Genomic DNA, 23884 nt, shown 5'->3' on the forward strand with positions numbered 1-23884 from the left:
ACATTTGAAAGCACTTGAATAAGTTCAGCGAAAGACGTGATTTTCACCACAGGCACCAAAAGTAAAGCCTACCCATGTCGGCTTGAAGTTTAATGGCATCCTCTAGAGTCGTGGTCGCTGAGGAGGTCTTAAGGTCATCAGCAAGAATTAAACAAATGAGAAACAACTTTTCAAGTCATTAATAAATAACACAAATAAGAGCGGTAAGAGTATCTTGGTACTTCCTTGCGGAACACCAGAGGTGGCAGCAAAGGGAGTAGCTGAAATACCATCAATTGTTACAGCACAACGTCTATTTCCCAAATAAGAGTTTATCTATTGCAGAAAAGCAGAATGCAAGCCAAAACAAGCTAATTTTTTAATTGAGATTCTATGAGAAACTTTGTCGAAAAGTCAGTGTGGACTCTATTACCTGGAAACCAGCCGAGAAAGAATCAATACAGTATTAATTAAAAGCAGCCAGATTAGATACTGTAGATTTTTTAGCAACTAACCCATGCTGATTTGGACAAATTAGAGATTTCACCGCAAAGCTCAGTTTTGCACTGACTGCGTTCTTTGGAAATAGTCAATAGCTTTGAAAACGGCCTATAATTTCTAACGTCATTATTATTGCCACTCTTAAAGAAGAGCGTAATGGAAGAGAGCTTCTATGCGCCAATGAAACTCCCCGACGATAAAGATTTATTGAAAATCATTTTCAGTCCATCAGCATCAGTTTGAGAGGAAGAGTTGAATTTAAGTAAAGCATTACTAATATCCTCATGAGAGAGGCAAAGAGCTGCAAAGTTCAGGGTACAATCTAAGTCAGAAGAAAAGTCGCGGAAAGTTAGATTTAAAAAACTCAGCAAATAAATTTGCCGCTTCATTTGAGCTTCGTGCTTGACTATTGTTCAAAATGATACCAGTGTGAACACTGACACTACTCCTTCTAGAGTTTACATATGTATATAGCTAAAATGGCTTCACATCTTAGAGTCATACTTTGTGTTAATTTCTGCGCAATTTGTGGAGGTAATTGTCGATCGTCTTTTGACTTTTTGCATAACTATTGCCCAAACATTTTCAACAGTGTCGACATTAGGTGGCTGGGAAGGCCAAACTAACATTTCATTGTGCTTCGATGCTTATGCTCATTGCCTTCTTCTAAAATCCAAGGTATGCTAGTTCTTCCAAAGATCTTCGCAGCTGACGTTAATAATACATTTGAGTAATTTTGTTTTTCATCAAAACTGCATTCCAGTTGACGATAAGCACAAAACGGCCAAATCCTTTTTTGAGCAATGAAGCCGAAATCCAAACATGAAACTTAACTGAATGCTTAACAGTTCATTGAAGTTGTCGTGCTACTACTCGCCTAAAAGAAAGATTCATTAGCGAATATTACGTTTGCCCAATTCCGATCTGAATTTGCCTTAGCCCATGCAAGTCTTTCAAAGTGTGATAATGAGAGCAGCGGTTTTTTAATTGCGCTCCGAAATTTGAGGTCATCTCCACATTAACGTCTTCGAATCATGCGTTTGGATACAATAACACAACTTTTCCTTAAAACTACTTAAGCTTCAGGAGTCGAGAAGCTCGGCTTTGTCACAAATAAATCAATGATTTTGTGGTCTTGCTTGGATAGGTATTTTTTGGGCCTCGCGCGGGGAAGTCGTCAATGTTTCTAACTTCAGTATATCATTGCACCCATTTATTTATGAACATCGTGGATTTTTTCAAATATTTTGCTGCAGATGCACGTACTATTTTTGGACCTGAACACATAGGAACACTGTTTCAAATCGTTATTCATATGCGGAACTCAGTTTGTAAAAACTACGTACTCTACGTACTAAATTTCTCACAAAACTAACCAATTGTATAACGTGTATTACAAAAGAATGCGCCTATTTAGCAAGATTTAAATTTGTTTTATAACGGTACTCTAAGTTTGTTTATGGGGGTTTCTGTAATCCATTATTTTAAGATGTGTAGAGGATTGGCCTTCAGCATCCGATCCTGGATCCGGAGCTGCCGGACTGTCTCCAGGCTGGCATGGCTTAGGGATCTCCCCCCGCTTGTAGAAAGGTTATCCCGCCGTTGCTCGGTCGTCAGTGCCTCGTTCGTTTTAAACAGGGGATGCCACGTGAAGGAGAGGTTGACATTTGAGAGGGAGAGGCTATGTATTCGCGTCACCATCCCCATTTGCTCATCTTGAATATTTGATGACGAGCTCGCCCAGGGAACTTTCCTCTATGGGAATATATATATATATATAAGAAAAGGACTTTCAGTCCAATGCTGATGCAGCGGCACGTGTAGGGTGTGGGAATGCAATATGTTGGGTGCCGCAGCGCGTTAACTTATATATATGTATATATATACTCTAAGTTTGAAAGTTCAGAAACGCTTCCATTAAACAGACTATACATACATAAACATACATGTAAATCGTAGTCCTCATATGTTCTACAACGTATAAAATAATAAATTTGTTCAGAATCACTTCCCCATCAAATTTTATTTATTCCGTTGCATTGTCTACTTATTTCCAATTGTTATCTGATATATAATGCAGACTTTAACATCATGCAGAGGTTGCTCATACACAATTCGAGGATTTTTAATGTCCCAGCAAGTCTACTGCCCGAGTTATTCGAAGTTTTCATGTGTCAAATATAGATGGAACACTCTGTGTATATTGATTAAACTAATATTAAACAGAAGTGTACGAGTCAATTATTATATTTTTATTATTTATTATTTATATTTAATGTTGGGAAAGTGTAATTAACTGCAAATTCAGTTGAGTAGGTGACAAAAAACAAAAACAGAAGAATTTATTGTAATTAATTTTTTTCAATTGGTGTGGGCCAAAGTATATTTCTGCTGAGAAAAAAACAAGTTGCACACAAAGCTTTTCAGGTTTGACATATTTTAAGGACTGTATAAGGAACCAAACTAAGCAATAACGCAATTTACAATACTTTAGCTAGTTGAGAGCAACAAGTGTCGTTTAAGCTAATGTGCATCGGTAGAATGCACAAGTATATGTTTTCAATAACGTTTCCCTCACAGCTTCCGTTGGCCGTGAAGTCACAGATCACATCACACCACCAACAATCACCGTCTAAAATAATTTCGGTAATTGTATAAATTGTTTGCAGACACATGCATATTATATTATATATAACTATATACATACATACATACATATATAAATACGAATTATATTCGCTTGGTACATATCAATTGTTAAAGTCTTTGTTAAAAAATCTGATATCACCTTTTAACCTCATACTGAAGTATACTTTTGAAAATTTACGTCATCTCACGAAACGAAGACGTGGACAAACGTTTTGAGAACGGCGTGAAAGAGAATACCGATTTTCTTTTAGATACAAAATTAATATGGCAAAGTGTTTTTGTTTAACTACTCCGTAGTATCATTAATATTAATTTATTATTTGCGAATTTAGTCGTATTCGTAAACTGCAAAGCAAAAAAAGGCAAAAAAAAAACAATGAAAAGAGTGTTTATGAAAACAAAAACCAACCCACAAAATTCACTTTTTCCTACCTTTTAGTTAGCCGCTGAGTTGGTTGAATGTATTGGTAAATTTGCGAATTTAATAACGCCTCAGCCAAGCTCAGCAGCCAGTTCTTGTTTTGTGGCAGAATTGCCATTTTTTTTCAGTTGGTGCTTTCTGGCCATTAAAACTCTCATTATTATTGTTATTTTAATATGTAAGTATGTGTGTTGCGCTGCTCGCGCACCGCTCGCTTTGAACGCGCAGTCCGGCGTGCCCAGACGCCCAAGCAAGATTTGCAATTTCCGATCAACCGAGCCCACCACCAAACTAGCCAACCATCCACTATTTGGCGTTTTGCTGTTTACGCTCGTCGCTAAGGCGATTCAATTGGCGATCACCAATGTTCGCCGACTACTGTGGGCTCAGACGGAATCTTGGAAAACACCTTTTGGAAACATGTTTGGGGTTAACATATTCGGTCAAAACAACATCATCGTTTTACTTACATTCCCATATGCATTAGGCATATCAATATATGTATGTATGTGTGCATATATGTGTATGTGTATACGTAGGTAACTATTCACCTTCCCATCCGCTGCACACCAGTTCGATCGCCCGGCGAACACTCCGTTCCCAACCGAATCAACTTGTTTGATCGGCTCCCAAAGCAGCGCAGCGGAGTGGAGTGGAGCTAAATGAAGTGGCGCAGTGAGCACGCGATCGGTCGCGGCATTTCAATAGCATTAAAGTCGCTAACGCTTTTTCGCTTTCATTCATCTTGACTTTGAATCAGTCTGTCTTTGGCGCTCGATCGAAACGTACGAATTTGTTCTTCGTTGGTAAAACTCAGAAAGCAAAAACTAAAAAATCTCATCAAAACCGAATAATAAAAGTAAAATATAAAAATCCCAAATAATAAGTGAAATCAAGTGAAACAAAATAAAGAGAAAAGGAACCCTTTAGCTTGTCGTGTAAATAAAAGAAACTGAAATATAAAGATAATATTAAAAAATAATTGAAATAAAATAAATTAAACAGATAACAAAGAACTTTTAAAAGTTTGTGCTCTGCTTGCAATCGTCAGCTTGTTTATCGGCCGGCGAAAAAAAAAGTCATCGAAATATCTCGTTGAATACGTGTGCGGATCTCAGTATCTTCCGATCTTATATTTCTAGTTTTCAAGTCACTCACTCATCAACCTAAGGCCTAAGTGAAATACCTAAATCGTTTGCTTATAAGGTTAGTAAATACGTAGTTATATATGTATGATCTAAACATGTACATATGTATGCAGGTGTTGAAATCAGCGCCTTAAGCTAAATTCTGTAATGCTCGCCTACTTTTCATTTGTTTGACGTGTCACCTCGCAGATTCATCTCACCCATAACTGGCGATGATGTGAATCTCTAAATCAATATATTTGTACTTGTATGTGTGCCCATATACGTATGTGACGTGTATATTCGTATTCACAATTTTACTTAAGTGACCAAGTACGGTATTTGATTCGCGAAATATTGGCTGAAGTTTTTTGTGGCTCGAAAAAATGCCATTTTTAAACTTTGAGTTTTACGACACGAAATGATTTGACTGAGGATAACGACTGTTCAATTTTGGCTAGTGACCAAAGTAGTCGAATGTTAATGCAATTCCATTATTTTTATTTCTAATTTATAGAAACTAATTTTTTATATGGAGAATAATCCTTCAAATCAAAAGAGCAACAGAAAATGTGATGAAAAATGAAACTGACTGAGTTTGACTTAAAAACTAAAAAAAATATTTAAATTGAAATTGGAAAGAAGGCTAGAATTTAAGCAATTTTTATTTTAAATGAACAGGGTTGGTTTATTTGTTGTTGAAATGTAATTCTCAGACATACAAAATAGTTTTGTTTTTTTGGGTTTCCTTGTTCACTCCTCTCGGTTGGTTTCGTTAATCTATTTTGATTTCTGACAGGGTAGTTGATTAGCCTGCCGCTACCAGACATAATAATATTTCAGGCATATAAATATTTCATACAAAATCAAATTTCTCCAGCTACTTGTGCTTGGTATTGGTGCAAGAAGAATGGCTTTATAAAAATAGTTTTTTTGGTCACCGTAACCGAATTTACTAATGGATCCCTACCATTTGGTAGGTCTCGGGGTCGAAACACCAGGCATGAAACATGAAACGATAGAAAATATTTTTTTTGTTTTTGCTAATAGCAGTTGCCCCTCGGTAGGCAATGGCCTCCCAGTATTTTTACTAAAGGAATGCAGTTTATAACTCCAAAGCTTCAGCAAATTTCGTTTTGCCATAAGGACGGGTCGATGTTGACAGGCTGTGGCGATCATGGCATTTTGGCTGTGCCTGTCTAAATTGTTGTTGATTATTTATTATACAATTGAGTTGCAAGTAGAAATGATAAAACTTTATTATGAACCGATTTGCGAATGTAGTTATCTGGTTATATTTCACGGAGGAGACGTCAATTGGACACAAAGGTGGTGCAATTTGATCATGGAAGACTTATTGTTGTGGGATTATCTCAAGTTGCAGGTCTATGTCACTGAGCCGCAATAGGCAGATGCTCTAAAAGTCAACACTACCCAGGGCAACAGGCTCAAATTTAACCAAATCTATGCAGTCATAAAAAATTGGAACTCTCCTTGCCATATTCCACACATAATAACATACATACATACGTACATACATCTGCCTATGAATTAAGAAAGAAATTGTTAATACCTCACACATAGCTTTATTTATTCGATTTCGATCCCCTCTTATTGGAGAACACTATCTGTATAATTGGGGATATTCTGGCCCAACTTATGGTGTGCATCTTGATGTTGTCTTACAAATGGAGAGACCTACAGTTTAATGTCGCTTCCGAGCGCCAGAATATTTTATAATTTTTAATTTGTCAGTGCATAGTACCAGGCGACTGATACTAGAAAAAATGTTTTTTCTATTAATAGTAATAAATTTTGTTTCTTTATGAAAATTGTGTGGTCGTATAAAATTTCTGACATCTGATTTGACTTCGGCAGGTTTTTTCATGATTAATTTTAGATGGAATAAGGTCGCCGTGGTCAAATTGGTTGGAGCGTGACAACCATTCGGAATTCAGAGAGAACGTAGGTGCGAATGAATCGTTCGTAGGTTCGATGAAAGATCAAAATGAAGAAAAAGTTTTTTCTAATAGGGGTCGCCCCTCGTCAGGCAATGGCAAAACCTCCGAGTGTATTTCTGCCATGAAAAAGCTCCTCATAAAAAATATTTGCAATTCGGAGTCGGCTTAAAACTGTGGACCCCTCCATTTGTGGAACAACATCAAGACGCACGCCATAAATAGGAGGATGAGCTTGGCCAAACACCCAAAAAGGATGTATGCGCCTATTATATATATGATATATAAGGGTCATACCACCGAGATGGGGAACCCCTCTGAAAGACTCTCACAGACACTTTCATTTCACTTTCAAAACATTCTTTCCAACAACACATCGTTCAGCTTGCAAAAACGGCAGAAACTTGTCTTCAAAAGATTACTGAGGGGATAGTTTGGGTTACAAGCAGTGGCCAATGGGATTTTGTTGGTTCTACCAGTCTAATTTAAAGTGTGCGTTGAACGTTTGACCCGTCTTTGGACCTAAATACTCCATTTAATGAGTGTAGTATGAGGGGTTCCAGGGCTTCTGACCCTGAAATACCGATATAGCGTAGCATGTCGTTATGCGGTTCGTTTGCTCAGTACACAGTACTTGGTTTGCACGGCTTTGACAATGACAGTGAGGCAATCATCAATCAGTTTCGATACAATTATGTGAGACTGCAGAGTTCATATGAGGCTACTTCTTATCTCCACATCTAATAAAACAAAGACAGAAAATATACATACATATATACACACTAATAACTATGCATAGAATGGCCCAATTTGCACAGGGTTTTTGTATTTTGAAGCTAATCTTTCCTGGAAGGGTTTTTATGGTATAAATTGCATAATCTTGGAAAGAAGGTGTGTCTATAAGCCAAAATGTGGTAAAAAGTCATACAGTTCGCAATATACGATTATGTACATATACCATATATGTATGTACCTACGTTCATAAAAGAGATAGAAATCCATTACTACGTGCAACAAATAGCGAGTGACCAGTGGCAAATAAACACATTTCTTGGCCAGAGGAAAAGAAAGTTAGTATTTTTGCATTTTTCGCTGTAGAATGCCAAAGAGCTATTTATTATGAGAGTTTCCAGAAGAGAAAATTTTTATTTGTTTTATTTTTTTTTTGTCATTTTGAACTTCATCACATTCGAAGCGTGTGATCACGTTTTTAAAAAATATTTGTTTCCTCATTTATTTTGTTGATGACTAATGAATTCTTCGAACTTGTAAAATATGTTAAATTATAAGCTTGAGTAAATGTTCATTAATCATTAAAATATGTTTGCAACGGATAATCGTTTATATAAAAGTTTGTGTGTGTGTATGCTAATACTGGTTAATTTTTTTTGTTAATAGTTAATCTTTATCTCTTGGACATTTTGTACTTTTCCGATAGTTGCTTCTAAGGAGTGCATACATTCAAAATTCTAAAGCCTTCTTAAGATTTGGTTGATTTTCTTTAAATACATATGTATAACGGGAAATAACAATATTATGCTATTTAGATACAAACCCACCCTTAAATTTTGTTTATGACCTGCCAATGCCCAAACGTCAACATTTTTCTTATGATTATGATATTAAGTTCGTTAACCAGCAATGTTTGGAAAAATTACTGTCGAAATTCTGTTCCGGTGGTTACAACTTTACTAGCGCTTATGAATTTTCGGTCGCACCAGATGGCATGTGCGTGCTATAGTATATAAATTCGAGTCCACCTATTCACTTTAGAATGGTTTTGTGTCAGTGTGACAACGCTTCAGTTCAAAATATGGTAAAGCAATCGATTCATGACATTCGCAGAAATCTCGAAACCATATTGCGGCGAATTTTCCATTAAGAATTTTCCTTTAAGAGATTAAACTAACTTAAGAAAAGAAGTCTCGAGATTCTTTGAATTGCCACTTAGGCTCCGCAAAAGTGATGTTGTAACCCTATTGAAAACGCGTATACATATGCATTCTGTCAAAAAAGTACCGGGAATTGTACAATAAAACGCAAAATAATTGTTTAATTATCAAAATTCTTCTTCAGCTCCTTCAGCGAATATTCCTTAATGTCCTCTATCGACGCAAAGCGGCGTCCGCGAAGTGGCAATTTAAGTTTTGGGAAAAGGAAACAGTCGCAGGGGACGAAACCCGGTGAATGCGGTGGTTCTTCCATGATATTGGTCGAGCCTTTTGGTCTAAAAAATGTTCACAATATGAGCCTTGTGAGACGGTGCGTTCTCATGGTGCAAGATCCAAGAGTTTTTTACCACAAATTGGGCCGTTTCCTACGCACATTCTCTCTCAAACATCGCATAACTTCCAAACAATATTCTTTATTTACCGTAGAACCATTTGGAATGAATTCCGTGTGCACAACACTATGATAATCAAAGAAAACGAGTAGCATGACTTTCACTTTTGACCGACTTTGACGTGGTTTTTTGGGTTTCGGCTCATGTGGATAGCGCCATTCAGCCGCCTCTTGACTGGTTTTCATGTCGAACTCATATACCCACGTCTCATACACTCATGTCTCATCACTTGGTAATGCGCTGGATAAACGGTGGGTCCGAATTTACTTGCTCAAGCATATCTTCAGCGACCTGCTTCCGATGAATTTTTTGAAAGAAATTCTACTTTCTTGGAACGAGTCAAGCAGCCACTCGTCTCATCCCCAATTGATGGTGTAAAATGTAGCGAATTGATTCGTGAGACACGCTAAGGTCACTTAAATGATGGTTTTCCAGCACCATTTCATTGACTTTGTCGACGTTTTCATCCGTTGAAGACGTTGATGGGCGACCAGATCGGGACAAATCTTCCACGACTTCTTGGCCTTCTACAAAAGCCTTATACCGCTCGTAGGTCAGTGTTTTTGATAAATCACACTCGCCATAGACTTTCTGCAACATTTTGAGGTTCGACACACGAAATCCTGTTCACAACACAAAATTTAAGAAAAATTCTTTGTTCGATATATTTATCCATAGTGCAAATCGTAGGCGCACCTGCGGTTGACTGATATACATATGTAATTAAATGCCAAAAACAAGCCAATGTGTAACGCGCGCTATTTAAATGAACAATTCCCGGTATTTTTTTGACAGAATGTACATACATACACCTTCACGGGTACATATTAAAATCCTTACACATTCTTTTGGACGCTGATGGGAATTTGTGTTTCTTTATTTCGTAGAAGCTGTCGACAAAAAAAACACACATACATACATATATGACTCATAAACTGGATTCGCTATGCTTTATGCAATACTTCCTTAACATTTTATCTGTATAGTGAACAATAAAACATCCAATATGCGTTTGTGTATGTATGTATACATGCACAAATCAAAACAAGGAAATTTAAAAATACCCGAATTCGCTTAGAAAGTAGTTTTTGCTAATTGCATTAATATGCTAATGACAAGTCAATGGAATACTCGCAATTTGTTTTATATTTCGTATAAATTTTTAGTCGCTAAATTTCAAGCGAATAAAATTTTAAACCACCCGTTTGCAATGAGTTTTAGTAAAAGGAAAAATAAGCCTAGACTAGTGCTCATTACTCCATATTTGACGCCCTGCAGGAAATTTACAACCATGACTTTTCCATAAAAGTATGTAAGCTGGGTGTTAATTGGCCTCCATTGCTTTGCTTCTTTGATGATTCGGAACTGGTACTAACAGGTGATGGGTGTAAAATGTTCCCTTTGGCTGTCGTAAATAACACTATGACCAAACATCCATCCTATCATTCCAAAATCCACCTTCTTATATTCAGAACTCGGTATTCCTTGCTATAAGCCGTAGTTGTAAGTCTCTGTAAGTTGTAAGCTTCTGCTGGATACGGTTTTATAGTCCCAAGTGGAGGCTTTAATTAAGTTTTTACTACCACTACACGGCGCTTAATTGAAATTTGTTACACTCATTACTCCGCTACTGAAACTAATGCAACAAACTTACATTACCCTTACTTCAATTAGCGATAGTGTCGGATAATGTAAGTCCACTAAGTATTACTGTTCCGAAAAATGGAAAATTTTACTACTGTACACACTGGGGCTGCACTCGCCGCTACATCACTTCAAGCAATGATTTATATCATCATAAAAAGTAAATATTTTAAATTTAAATTTTAAAAGAAAATAAAGCAAAACAAAAATATTTTAACAAAAATAAATGCGTAATGTTTAAAGAATAAAAAATTCTTTAAAACAAAATTTTAATTTTATTTTTTTTATTTTTTTTATTTTTTTCCATGTTTGCCAAAAGAGTCTGAGTATGAACTAACGTTTTATTTTCCTGCGGGGTAGTCGCATTTTAAAGTAACAATCTGCGTATATAAAGCGCATGTGTGTTGATTTTAGAAAGCGAATTGGATCAATTTCATCGTTTAGTGATTTTGTATATGCTAATATTAAGTGATTTTTGTTGTTATTTACGATATTTTATGGAGAGTAATAGGTCCGCATATTTCCGCTACATAATTTAATACTTCAAACAATAATTAAAAATTCAGCTATATACAACCCATTCAATTGAAAAATTCAATTATTTGGCAAAAAAAATGGCAAATTGAGTTTGCAAACAAAATTTGGAAACTTCAAACAATACACGTACATATCTTGGAAAAAAAAATATTTTTGTCGAAAAAACGCTACTTTTTTCGCAATTAGGTCATCGTTATTTGTTTTCATATTCACCTCAATATGAATGCACCAATACATACTAGCTCCAATTATTAACTCGTTGAGCCCGGCGTCGGTCCCTAGGGACCGACAGTGAACTTTCCGTTTGGCCGGCGTCGGTCCCTAGGGACCGACAGTGAACTTTCCGTTTGGCCGGCGTCGGTCCCTAGGGACCGACAATGAACTAAGACCGATAGTTAAAAAATAAATGTATAGTAATTTTAATGAAGTTTATTGAAACACTCTAAACAGAATATATTTTCAAAGTGTACTTTTGTCTGCTGCAATTCGTTTCTAACTAATCGCTCCAGTCTCCAGTCTGAATATTCCCGATTGCTCGCTCGTTGCCGGCCAAATGGAAAGTACAGTAATATCGATGCCGGGCTCAACGTGTTAACAGCAATTTGTTGTAGAACAGTTAGAGCTCAATGCCATTCTCCGCGCCACACACGAACCCACGCACCTATAATTACACCAACAGTGCACACATACTTACATACAAGTATACATTGTATAAAGTATCATACATACATATGTGTATGTCGATATGACGCGCTGACACTGAAGTCTGGCTCTGGCAACGATGTTGACGTGCTTTTGCTGATTCTGTTCATGATGTTATGATTATGTTTGCACAATACTTGCACATCTTTCATGTACATGTGTATAACAGGTGTCAGCATTCAACCAATCATTTATCACTTAAGAATATATGTGATACTAGAAATACGCCAGAAATAAGAAGGAACTTTAAACAAGTAAGTTTGTTAAGGTTTGTTAAAATGAATGAAATCGAATATAAACTAAAAGAGTAAGAAATGCTTAATACAGACCGCCGCCAGATACTTTTAATATCTCTTAATATGCCAAGCGCGTTTTGCTTTGAACTTGAAATGACACGAAAGCCATCAACAGTGAAAATTAAGCGCAGCACAACAGAGCTTATTAATCAATCTTGTGCCAGCTCAGGCAACAGGTTCGGCGGCACAGGTTCCGCACTCCACACCGTTGTGCTTCAGCTTAAAGACCACTTTCAAGCTTTTCTACCATTGCGTCGCTTCGTTTGCTTTTGTCACAATTACTTGTTTTTTCTTCTTTTTGTTGATGAGCTAAAAGCGAAATTTTTAGAAATTACGTCATTTTGCAACTTGTCTGTCCATACAATCCGTATTGAAGCTGGGATACGTTTTTGCAAAAAAAAGTACATTAAAACATAGTAATCGAATTAAAAAGATTTTTGCGCAGGTATATGCATGAGGAATTCAGCAATACACATATACACAACAAACTTAAGTTAGAATTTACGTAGACGAAATTTTAGTGACCTTCTCGATTGCTTTCGTATTTACCCACGCTTTGCAAAGGCTTCAACACAAATTAGCATACATCGATTCTATCGCTTTGATCCTATTATTCAAATTTGGGCGCAATATTTCCAGTCATAAATAATTCTAAAGCCGGTAACCATAGGTAGAGATATAGAGTAGAATAAATCTCCATTCAGAAATACGTATACGCTTATTGATTCGATTAAAAATAAAGAATCAGTAATAGAGAAAATGGAGAATAAAAAGTGATCTCATATGCCTGATGCTCAGCACACCTCTGCCCAAAAACTTTTACAAAGCCTTGAGGAAGAAATCCTGACCGGGAGTAAGTAAGGAGTGAGCTTCTCACCACAAAGCTTTTTCTAATAATAACATTTTATACGTCCTCCCTCTCGAGCTCCCTGCATATTGGTCAAAGAGAAAATTAAATGAGGCATATGTTGCTCTTGTAACATCTGTTTTTCTTTAAAGAAATAATTTTCTTATGTTTTACTATGTGAAGAAGAAATGATTTCATATATACTGACATTTCATCAGAATATGCTGAAATTGAGATAACATTACTTAACATGTAATAAAAAAAGGTATTGAAGTCAAAAATTTATACCCTCAGTAGTATACCCTCCCGCTTTTTTTCCTTGTTCACTCTAGACTCTTCTATTATACACTGCTTTAGGATGTTGTTTTTGCGTCGTCTCATGTGATGTCGGCATTTGCAATCTCGCGCAATGCGACCTTCTCCAAGTATTCTTTGGCCGGTCGCGATCTCTGCTTCCTCGCGGGTTAAAGTCCAGTGCCAATCTCGTGATGCTCAGCGTTTTTTAGGCTTGTGACCTATCCATCGCCACTTTATGCGTTTGGCTTGTTGTAGGATAGGTTCCTCATTCGTTGATCTTCACAGCACGTGGTGCGGAGGCTTTTGAGGAAAACTTATAACCTCTGTGTGATGGTGTTAGAGACCAGCAATGTTTCACTTCCGTACAGCAATATAACTTCACACTTGAGCTGAATCTAGGACAATGGCGAAGAGCATGTTGTAGTTACCCAGTTAAACGCATACCTATATACCTTTCGACAATTATTCAACGTTGACTTCGAAAGCTAATCGATGCCTGCCGTCGGGTCTATGCCTTGTGTTCGACATATCATTTGGCACCAAGCCGTATATACCCAGTTAAACGCACGGCAATCACTCCCAAGTCATTCTACACAATACAAGCTGTTATACCCCTAATATTCTCATTTTTGGCGGGTAAAACCAACGCTGTGTCTCAGAAAACTCAAGGTTGTAGTATGTAATTTTTCAAAAAAGAGATAATGACGAATTAAGACTTTGCCGTTTTGTTTTTTTAGTAAAGCATTTTTCAGTTCTGCTCGAGATACCTTCCAACCATGGACACCTACAATGGATTCTTTCTATAATTTGATGTTTTGAGTGCGGATGTTGTCAACAGATTTTTCATACCCATAGTTAGCTTTGAACCAGGCCCTGTCGAATACGATAATCGGCTGTGCCTGGCCGACTAAATAAATAAAAGCAATAATTTAAGTTGTTGTTTTACTGTTAAACTGGCGTTCAGCTCACAAGATAAAAGTGCGAAAACTAAATATTTGGACGCCATTAAAATTGCTTAAATAACAATGAACATTTTAAAAAATTGTTAAATTTTTGGAAATTAAAAAAAAAATTATTATGGGATTAACTGGATACTATTTTTAAGACATCACCCTAAAGTCTTAAGTCAAAAGAAGAGAAGACATTTTTTCTCAAAATCCTTAACAAGCTTCTGGATATGGTTGTTGCAATTTCAGTAATGAGGAAATGGTGCTAAAAATTTGTTTTTATTATATTTTCCTTGAACAATGTAAACAACAAAATTGTGATTTTGATTCCTAAATTAATTGCAATCTTCCTGAGGCAATTACAGTAATTTAAATCTTTACTTTTAAGTCGGGTATGACTGGTTTTTCTAGCAGGTAATAACACAAAACAAAACACAAAAACTAAATAAATAACTCAGTGCGAGTGTCAAACAGCGAATAATTCGCAGAAATTTACTGCCCACCTACAAACAAGCTCACATCTGTGCGTATGTAAACGGGTTCATACATATGTATACAAAAATACAGGGTCGGGTATAAGCAATGTCAAGATGTGATTGTGCAATAATATTTGCAAACTTGATTTGCGCCTTATGTTATTTTGTTTTGACTTTTATGTTATAGGCAGCCAGAAAATCAGTTTGAATGAATTTGTGCATCTGCTGGTCTAATTTTTCTCACAGTGTGCATATCATTTCCGTTTTCCTGGTCGTCTCTCGTATTAATCTTCTTGTTATTATTTTTTTAAATTTATGTACTGCACTGAGACCTCTGATGTGGTCTATTTGGGTTGACCGCAAGCCTGAAGTTGGAGGCTTCTGTTGAATGTGAGTACCTCCTCCAGCATTTTGTTACATATCACTAATGGATTTAGGGTCGCACCATCTAGGTATACTTTTGTTACATATCACTAATGGATTTAGGGTCGCACCATCTAGGTATACTAGTGTCCTTCTTGCGGGACCTGCACATTCGCAGGGAATGTACTCTGGAGTTTCATCATCCCGTTCGCAAAAACGGCAAACGCTTGGTTCTACTAGTTCTACAAGTATTTGCGTGAAATGATAGCTTTTGTTGCCGCGAGTGAAAAAGAAAAATTACCAAGCCTTAGAAAAAAGTAACCAAAAAATAACCATATTTTCAGTGAGAAATAATATCAGAATAACAAAAACTCGATATTTTGACCAGTTTGGATTACTTTTCTATTTTTTTTTTTTAATTTCCTTTATTTTTTTATAAAGATATACTTCATTCTACATCAAATATTATATAAATCAAAGTTTCAGTTTTCGCAGTTTTATAGCCAATTAAATTTTAGTAAAATGCAAGCGACAAACTCAGTTAACCTCGGTGAGGACTGACTACATCGTCCCGATGGTAACGTTCAATAGGAATTTTGCCACACTCTTTCCATCTAAAAAAGAATGGAATAAGGGATTCTCTCTAAACAACTTCGATACCACAGTCTATACAGATGGCAGTAAAATGGATTGTGGTGTTGGAGCTGGTATATATTCTCATAGACTTGGAATTGAAAAATCTGTGCGTCTCCCTAACACCAGCAGCGTCTTCCAAGCGGAAGTACTAGCAATTGGGGAAGCCTGTACGTTACTAATCGCATATTTCTCTTTTAAGGGCAATATCGCTATTCTTTCGGATAGCCAAGCCGCAATCCAGGCGCTGGACGCGACTATAACAACCTCTAAAGTGGTGGAGCAAAGTAGGAATAGCCTCACCAACTTGAGTGAAAACCATAGAGTAACTTAATTTGGGTGCCGGGACACCGGAACATAGAAGGCAACGAAAAAGCTGATGAACTGGCAAGAGGGGGATCTGCCATGAATCGCTCTTGCAGTACCAGTATTCACTCCACTAGGTGCGGTCAAGAACGCAATTTCCCTAAAATACCTTCGAATTGCAGATTGTAGATGGAGAGACCAGACGAAATGCAAAATCAGCAGAACGTTATGGCCCACCTACAACCTCAAGCAATCGTCGACATTAATAAACATGAAACGGCGGGACACCTGTAGACTTACGGCAGTCATAACTGGCTTCTGGTCTATCGGAGAACAAGCCGCCAAAATGGGCATCCCTCACAACACATACTGTCACAGTTGTAAACAACCGGAGAAAAAAGAAACAATCTTCCATTTCCTCTGTGAATGCCCTGCCCTATGGAGGGACAGAATGTTAACCCTGGGCAAACCGCTGTTCGAGAGACTCGAGCAACCGTCTGGCTTAGACGTCAACAACCTAATAAGGTTCCTAAACCGCACAGACTGGATATAGTCCTGCTGCAAATAACTGTTAAACAATTTGGTAACGAGGATGTGGCAACAAAATGGTGCGGAAGCGCTAGTTGGATTCTGGCTGAATCACCACTCTAACCAACCAACCAACCAAGCGTTATGTGGTTCAAAATTCTCGTTGGGTTTGGATAATTTTTTTCCCGTAAACCCGCAACCCCGTAAGCGCATTTTCTCCATAAAACGAATGAACGAAATTAGTTTTGCTCTCTCTATAAAAGTTTAGGAGCCTATTGGAAGATATTCTGGAGAAAAGAGTTAACAGCTTAGCCTGCCTCTGTCCTGGACGCTCCATCCCGTGTCGTGTGAATTCCCTGAATTTCCAGTCATTGATAAATTCCTTGTGTGGTCGTGTCGCGTAAGCAGAGTCCACTAAAGATGTGATAAAAAGTAACTCACGCCATACTGCTGCAAGTAGCCGAGCATATCGGGGAGTATTCACCAGCTGCAAGGAATTAGCAACGCAGGCAATTTGGTATCAGCAGGTGCGTTGTGTCGAGTTTTGATGAAAGAGTTGAAGATGTTTTCCAACAAAGTGTAAACTGTTCACCAATTGCTGGCTGTTGAGCATCCAGTGAGATACACCTACTCCCACGCTCTGCAAAACTTCGGGTACAAGAAATTACTGCCTACCCATCCTGTATATGCAGCTTATGTACTTTTACATACATATGTATTGCATGTATGTGGTTGCTTTCGGCTAAGAAAGTTGCTTTGCAATTGTTACCCTTTATTGTTATTACTAGAGTTTGCCATACTCTTATTTGTTTGCCGTTGTTATTTTGTAGTTTTAATGAGATTACACTTTTATTTATTTTTATTTTATTATTGCGCTTGCTTTGAGCGCGTACCTTGTCAGCTTCGTTGAAGTATTCGTCTACTCCCGCAAGTTGGTGTTTTTTTACCTTTGTATTTGTGGGACCGGTGATATCATTTTCGAATTTTTGTCTACTAGCGTTTGCGCTCACTAAATATATATATCAAAAATTTTTTAACTTATAGTATATTTTTCAAGTTTAATTAATGTAAACAAGTATTTGTGCCATAGACGTGCACTGGACATACACCTACAAAAATACTTACATACATCCATACATAAGTGGCGTATGATTTTCATAATATCAGCACAAATTTGTGCACAATAAAAACATGAAATTGGCACTCACTTTCGTACGCTCTTTTTTCCACGCTCTCCTGAGTAAATAAAATAATTTGTTTACCTTCGCGAGTTAGTACTTTGTTATGCTATAATGTGTGTGTGAGTATGTTAGTGTAATAAAATTTATATTTTTATCAATTTATGTATGTATGTATGTGTATATATATATTTACACTCACTGAAGTGCAGTTATCAGTGACCTGTTAAATTTATAAATAAATGAATACATCATCACAAAATTATACGTTAACCGCTATTTAGGTAGTACGAGGGGTGGTTAAAAAGTTGGCGTAATGGATGCTTTATTCGCATTTCCTTTGAAATGTCATTTTTAAACAGCTGTTGTGCAATTATGTTAGTTTTCTTACGTTTCTAGCAGATAGTTTAAGATAAAAGAAAAATGGAAGAAAGTTAAAATATAATATTTTATAACAAACTCAATTTATATAAATATGCAGCTATGCAAATATAAGTAAAATTTTTGAAAATAATCTTTAAGTGTGTACAAACCACGATTTGCCAGCAGAAACTTGGATAACTGTTTGTAAAGAAACAACTTTTTGATGGGCTAAATTTTCAAATGTAAAACATAAATAAAAGCTACTGGCATAGCTTTTGATTTATGGTGGTTTGAAAAAATACTACTTATGTATGTCACATTTGCTTCATGGCGCAGCAATAAAAGGCTGTGTAAAGTTTGACAACTGATTCCGGATGCTTCAATTTGGAAGTGAGGGAAAAAGATGCATAAGTTTATCCCCTTTCTGAAAAGGTCGTAAAATTTTGAAAAAAGGTCGAATAATTTTTGTGAATGGTACATAGTTATTTATATTCTTTATTTAACTATTCCCATTGATTTGACACCTAAATATTGGCAATGCAGGGAATTGGAAGAGGCTCACTAGACAACTTCGGCCTCTTCCGATCCGGTTCGAACTCGAAGTTCGTTGCCGAAAAGTGATGCACGCAAACTTTTTCGCCTGGTTTCAATGAAGTACAAACTTAACGCCCTCTTTTGCCCACGTAGTACAACAAAAACAGTATTGCCCGCTAACTTGTTTAGGAAAAGTTTCCATTTCCATAATTTTGAATATTTTTTATTAAGAATTTACTCTGAAATAAAAGTAACTTTTCCATGAGGACATCACGGATTTATTAGATGGCTCAAGAGGCTGATACAGTGTGAAAATTAGACATCTTACATCACCTTTAATTAATGCTTCCTGTATTTGCTTCTACATTTTGTTCGAATACGTTGATTCTGGTAATTCGAACTTGTGTAATTTGGCTGTACATTTAAATTTTCTCGCCCATAAACACATTTGGGCTCAATGGAAATGTAATATAAGGAGGAACTTGAGTTTCGTGTCTTCACAATTGAAGTTTTTTGTCACTAAGCAAAAAATTATTTATAAAATATATACATATAATACAATAAATAATTTGTAAACAAAAAAATTTTAATTGGCATACAAGCAAGTTAGGGAATTAATTGAATACGATTAGCGGTCAGCCCGACCCATTGAGAAGATTTCGTTAATCCTTGTTGAAAAAGCGAAAAACTTGCCCTGGAAAAGGCTGATCTAAAAATAGTAAACATCGCCTAAGTGGGGGAAAATTTTCTGGATATGTCTAAGAACACAACATCATGTGTGCCGAGAATGGTCACATCTTATACCTTATTCCTATCTAGATTTAGCCCACTTCAGATAACTTATTTATTTACACTTTTCTCAGAAAGAATTTCCAGTACAAATGCTGCTAACGAACACGAAGAGAAGCCAGCATTTTTGCATAGAAATCATAAAGAAAACTATCTTTGATAACATAAATAAAATGCATAAATTATTTCAAAAGTAAAAGAGAATACATCGAAAAAGAGATGCAATTGCATTTTTCATTTCACATTCCCTCCTCTTCGCTCCGCGAACTTTTTGACCTCCCCTCGTACAATAAGAAATAATAAATAATAATTTGAATTCCTTTTGCAACAGCTGAATTAACACGATACTACCAATAACAATAACAACAGTAATCATATAATACAAAAACGTGGCTATGTGAAATTCCTCTTGATTGCTTTGCCACTGATAACAGTTATAAAGAATGGTATAGAGTGGCTGAAGCTTGGATGATTAAAACCTGCACTCTGCTCTTTTTACCGATGCAGTTCTCTGAAAACATAGAAAAGAATACAGTAATCGCACATGTACCTTCTTTGAAGAAGAAAATGTCGAGAATAAAATAAAGCAGACCGCATAAAAAATAAACAAAGAAGTATTGCTCGTACAAAAATGTAGGTATATATTTTGCATATAATTATAAAATGAGTGTATAAAAATATAGATTTTAATTGCATGAGGAACCGCTTTTGAAAATATGATATTTTGCACTTTAAAAATCAACCAACTAAACTCTGTCCATGCCCTTTATTTGAGTTTAACCAGTTTATGGAATTGGAAGATCTTAAAGGTTTTTAGCTATTTAGAACTATTTAGGGTAAACTTACATACATACATACTATATTACTGCCATGAGTGTCATAGTTGATGATTATCCTTAAAGGCTAATAAAATAATGGAAAAGAACGGAAGAATGATTAGATAAACTATATCTACCATTGAGCTAGTAATAAAAATTCTAAAATAAAAAATTGTCTTGAATTACTCAATACTCGTTTATACATACTTATGTTTTCGCCTATAAACATCCATTGCACATATTCTTTTAGTTTTATATACCTTAGTGGAGAAATAAGGTATACAAAATTTCATCGTAATGAAATACGAAAAGTTTGCTAATAGGGACGCGTTAACACTAAGACGCCGCATAACTTTTAGCTACACGCGTTTTAGCGATGGATGCCTTTCTCTTGAGAATATTAAAAGCAAATTATGTATACGAAATTTTGATCATGATCAGTTAGAAAATTCCAAGATGCGTGTTCCAAATTCATTGATGTTTTCTAGCAACTGCCGTGGTGGAAAAGTGCCTTCTCACGACTGTAGGTTCTACGTTACCGGAACGAAATGGATTTATATCCGACTCAGGACTGTAACTCCAGCAGCATTCCCCAAACATTTATACTCTTACAACAAAAACATCAGCGACAATAGTGCATTGAAGATAAAAACTCATTCATGAAACTTCTTCTCCCCACATAAAGTTAGATGTCATTTTAAAGAAAAAATTCCAAACTTTCATTTGAGGTAATTAAAAAAAAAAAATTAAAAATGTCCAAATTTGAAAGATAAATTTTTAATTCGGAAGCACTGCACGTCAAATTAAAATAGGCGGTGTGAAATCGACGAATATGTGCTTTGGCGTATAAAAATTAAGTACCACCAGAACACTAGACTCACCGTCCGTTACTGTCCTGATGCAATACGTCGAAGGTAGTATCTGCTCGTTACCACCCACTGTTTAGGTAATTTGATGAGAGAGCCACCCTTGTCGTATCAGTACTCTCCCACACGCCATGTCCCTGTCCCTGTCATGTGGTGCGAAAGCCGACAATTCTTGAATACAATTCCTTACTTCTTTAGATTGTAGCACGTGTGAGACAACATTGTCTGGTGTCATTCGTTCTGCTATTTTGACTTCTAAACACTTAGCATATACACCCTATATGGAAGCTGATTTGACAGCTTAAGTAAAAAAATTTTACTTCTTGAGTAATTACACTAATCGACCGACAATTATTTTTGTTGCAATTCAAAGAACAAATACTATCACGAGAAAAGTCAAAAAGAAATATGCGGTACCCATTACATATTTCCCCACCCCTTTTGCGTAGCTTATTCCACTGCATAAGTATAGAAGCTAAACTATTTTCCCAAAATGTTATCACAATCAAAGCGGCTAAGTTCTAAGGGCTAAGTTCTAAAAAATTGTCAATTCTGGTCAAAACTGGTTAAACTATTGATGTGCTATAATTTGACGCGGGCTGCAATTTGTACTAGACGTTTCGAAACCATGCCGTAAATATTTTTCTGGTAATAATAATGGCCCTGTGTCCCATTCGGGAAAAAGGAATTGATGATGATGTTGATGGTTTGCTCGTATGACTTACAAAATCGTTGGCAGTGACACAACCAGTAAATTACAAGCGTCTGCACGAAAGCACTGTATTTTGAACATTACAAAAAAAAAGTAAAGTCTGAAGACCTTTATAATTTTCACATTTTCGGTCAAAGCAGAATACTCATTCAAGAATATACACAAATGCTCAAGTGTAGTCTTCAAAAATTGTTTGATGTTTCCTCGATTTCCAGAGATAAAAAGGTGTTTTAGCACCTATCCAAAAATTACCATAGAGAGGACAAACAAATAATAGATTCTGATGGATTAAGCATTAAATAATGTCCATGAGATGTAATTGAAACGAAATCAAATTTTTAAAACAGAAAATTCCTCATTTCTAACGTGTGAAATAATTTTACCAGGAGTCAAAGTGTACTTCCCCAAAGCTATCTATTGTATACTTCCGTGGTATATTTACACGGTCGCATTCCGCGAATGAGCGACGATGGAGCTATGAAAAAGATCTTCGAAACAAATCCGCTGACACAAGAAGAGGCCGGCCGAGAAAACGACAAAGAGATGACATTGGAGGCGACTTTGGACCTATGGGAATGTGGTTTATAAATTTTGACTTTCAAGGATAAGGAAATATTTGATGTATGGTTATTGGATATTTCTGTTCAACAGGAACTGCGGAGATATGTACATAGGCATATATATAAGTATGTAAATGTGACATTATACAGTGCCACTATAATTCCGATCACGTTTCTATTACATACATTTTACTACTTCCAACCTATGTACTTTTTCATACCGATCTACGTAGTTGGCGTCTTGGTGACGAGACTCGTTGTAAATGCATTCAATAGTTTTAAATTTACACCGCGCAGGGGCGTCACTGAAGTTGATGGTGGTGGGGCCGGTGGCGGTGATGTTGTTGATGAAACTGGTGCAAAACCATATAAGGAGATCGAATAATTGGCGACAACAAAGTTTTGTTCAAATATGTATGTATGTATGTATGCATGAGGTTGATATTTTGTATGGATTGCCGTGCTGCGTGGGATTTCCTTGTATAACTACAATTTTGAATTTATTGGCTTTTTATAAAATCAATTTGAGATCAGCATTGTATACTGTATATTAAGTTAAAGTCAAATGAATGCCAATAACAACAGAAAGTTGCACATTATGTACCAATTTTTTGCAGAAGCTTGGGGAAGTGCAAACAAAAGGAAATGGAATATTCGTTGACAAAATCTGTAGTTTTCCCCTTTACGGAGGGGGGTGGGTTGGAGTCTCGCTCCCAATATACTTAAAGAATAGAAAAGATAGTGAATATGAGTCGATGGTAGAGACAAAATGTATTCATTGTAAAAATAGTTACTCCAGCAGGGCATCCTATTCTACCTGTACTGAAGAGATACGGCAAAGTTCTCAGAAGTTCAGCGTTAAATGAATTCCAGCTTCACATATTCTGGGATCCTTTTGCTGATACTTTTCATACTGATACATTAACGGCACTATATCGGACTCGTTGGTGGCGGGTATGCAGGGTATTTGAAAAGGCGAACAAATTTTGCTCACTGCAGACGGTGCAATAAAGCTGTGCATACTCAACTCCACTGTTAAGTCAGTTCTTCTGTATGGCTGCATCACATGGAAAGTAAGTACGACAATCACGAAACGACTGGAAATATTTATTAACCGCTGTCTTCGGAGCATCATGCGAATTTTCTGGCCGCGAACAATAACGAATGCCGATTTGTTGCGGAAAACCTCTCGGGTGAACGTATCAACCGAAATATGGCAAAAGGAAATGACAGTGGATCGCTGAGAAAGAGCGACGCTCACGTTCCTAAACAGGGTCTGCGCTGGAATCCTTTTCAGCATGCTGTTCGAGGAGTTCGCAAGCCGCGTACCACCTGGCGACGCTCTATAGATACAGAAATGAAGTCTCTCGGCCTAGGTAGGTAGGTAGGTGAAATGGTTGAAGTGCACTTGGCTCTCCTCAAGTAGTACTAAAGCGCCGTTTTGATATCATTATGAGACCTCCAACAGGCAGTTATCTACAGCCAACCAGAGCTGTTGGTAAAATGAGA

General features: G+C 36.6%; 1 protein-coding gene across 4 annotated transcripts in view; it reads left to right on the forward strand.

Moving 5' to 3' along the window:
* The window catches only part of LOC129238758 (smoothelin-like protein 1), a 106879-nt gene that overhangs the window by 19776 nt on the left and 63219 nt on the right, over nucleotides 1–23884 (forward strand). Inside the window, exon 1 of one of the 4 annotated variants that reach the window (XM_054873924.1) lies at nucleotides 4328–4756. The exons of the other annotated variants lie outside the window; for them this stretch is intronic. The gene's annotated coding sequence lies outside the window, so the exon portion shown is untranslated. Of the gene's footprint in view, nucleotides 1–4327; nucleotides 4757–23884 lie in introns of those variants that run through there. 4 annotated transcript variants of the gene reach the window in all.

This window comes from Anastrepha obliqua, chromosome 2 (genome assembly GCF_027943255.1).
Source record: "Anastrepha obliqua isolate idAnaObli1 chromosome 2, idAnaObli1_1.0, whole genome shotgun sequence".
In the NCBI taxonomy this organism is placed as follows: domain Eukaryota; kingdom Metazoa; phylum Arthropoda; class Insecta; order Diptera; family Tephritidae; genus Anastrepha; species Anastrepha obliqua.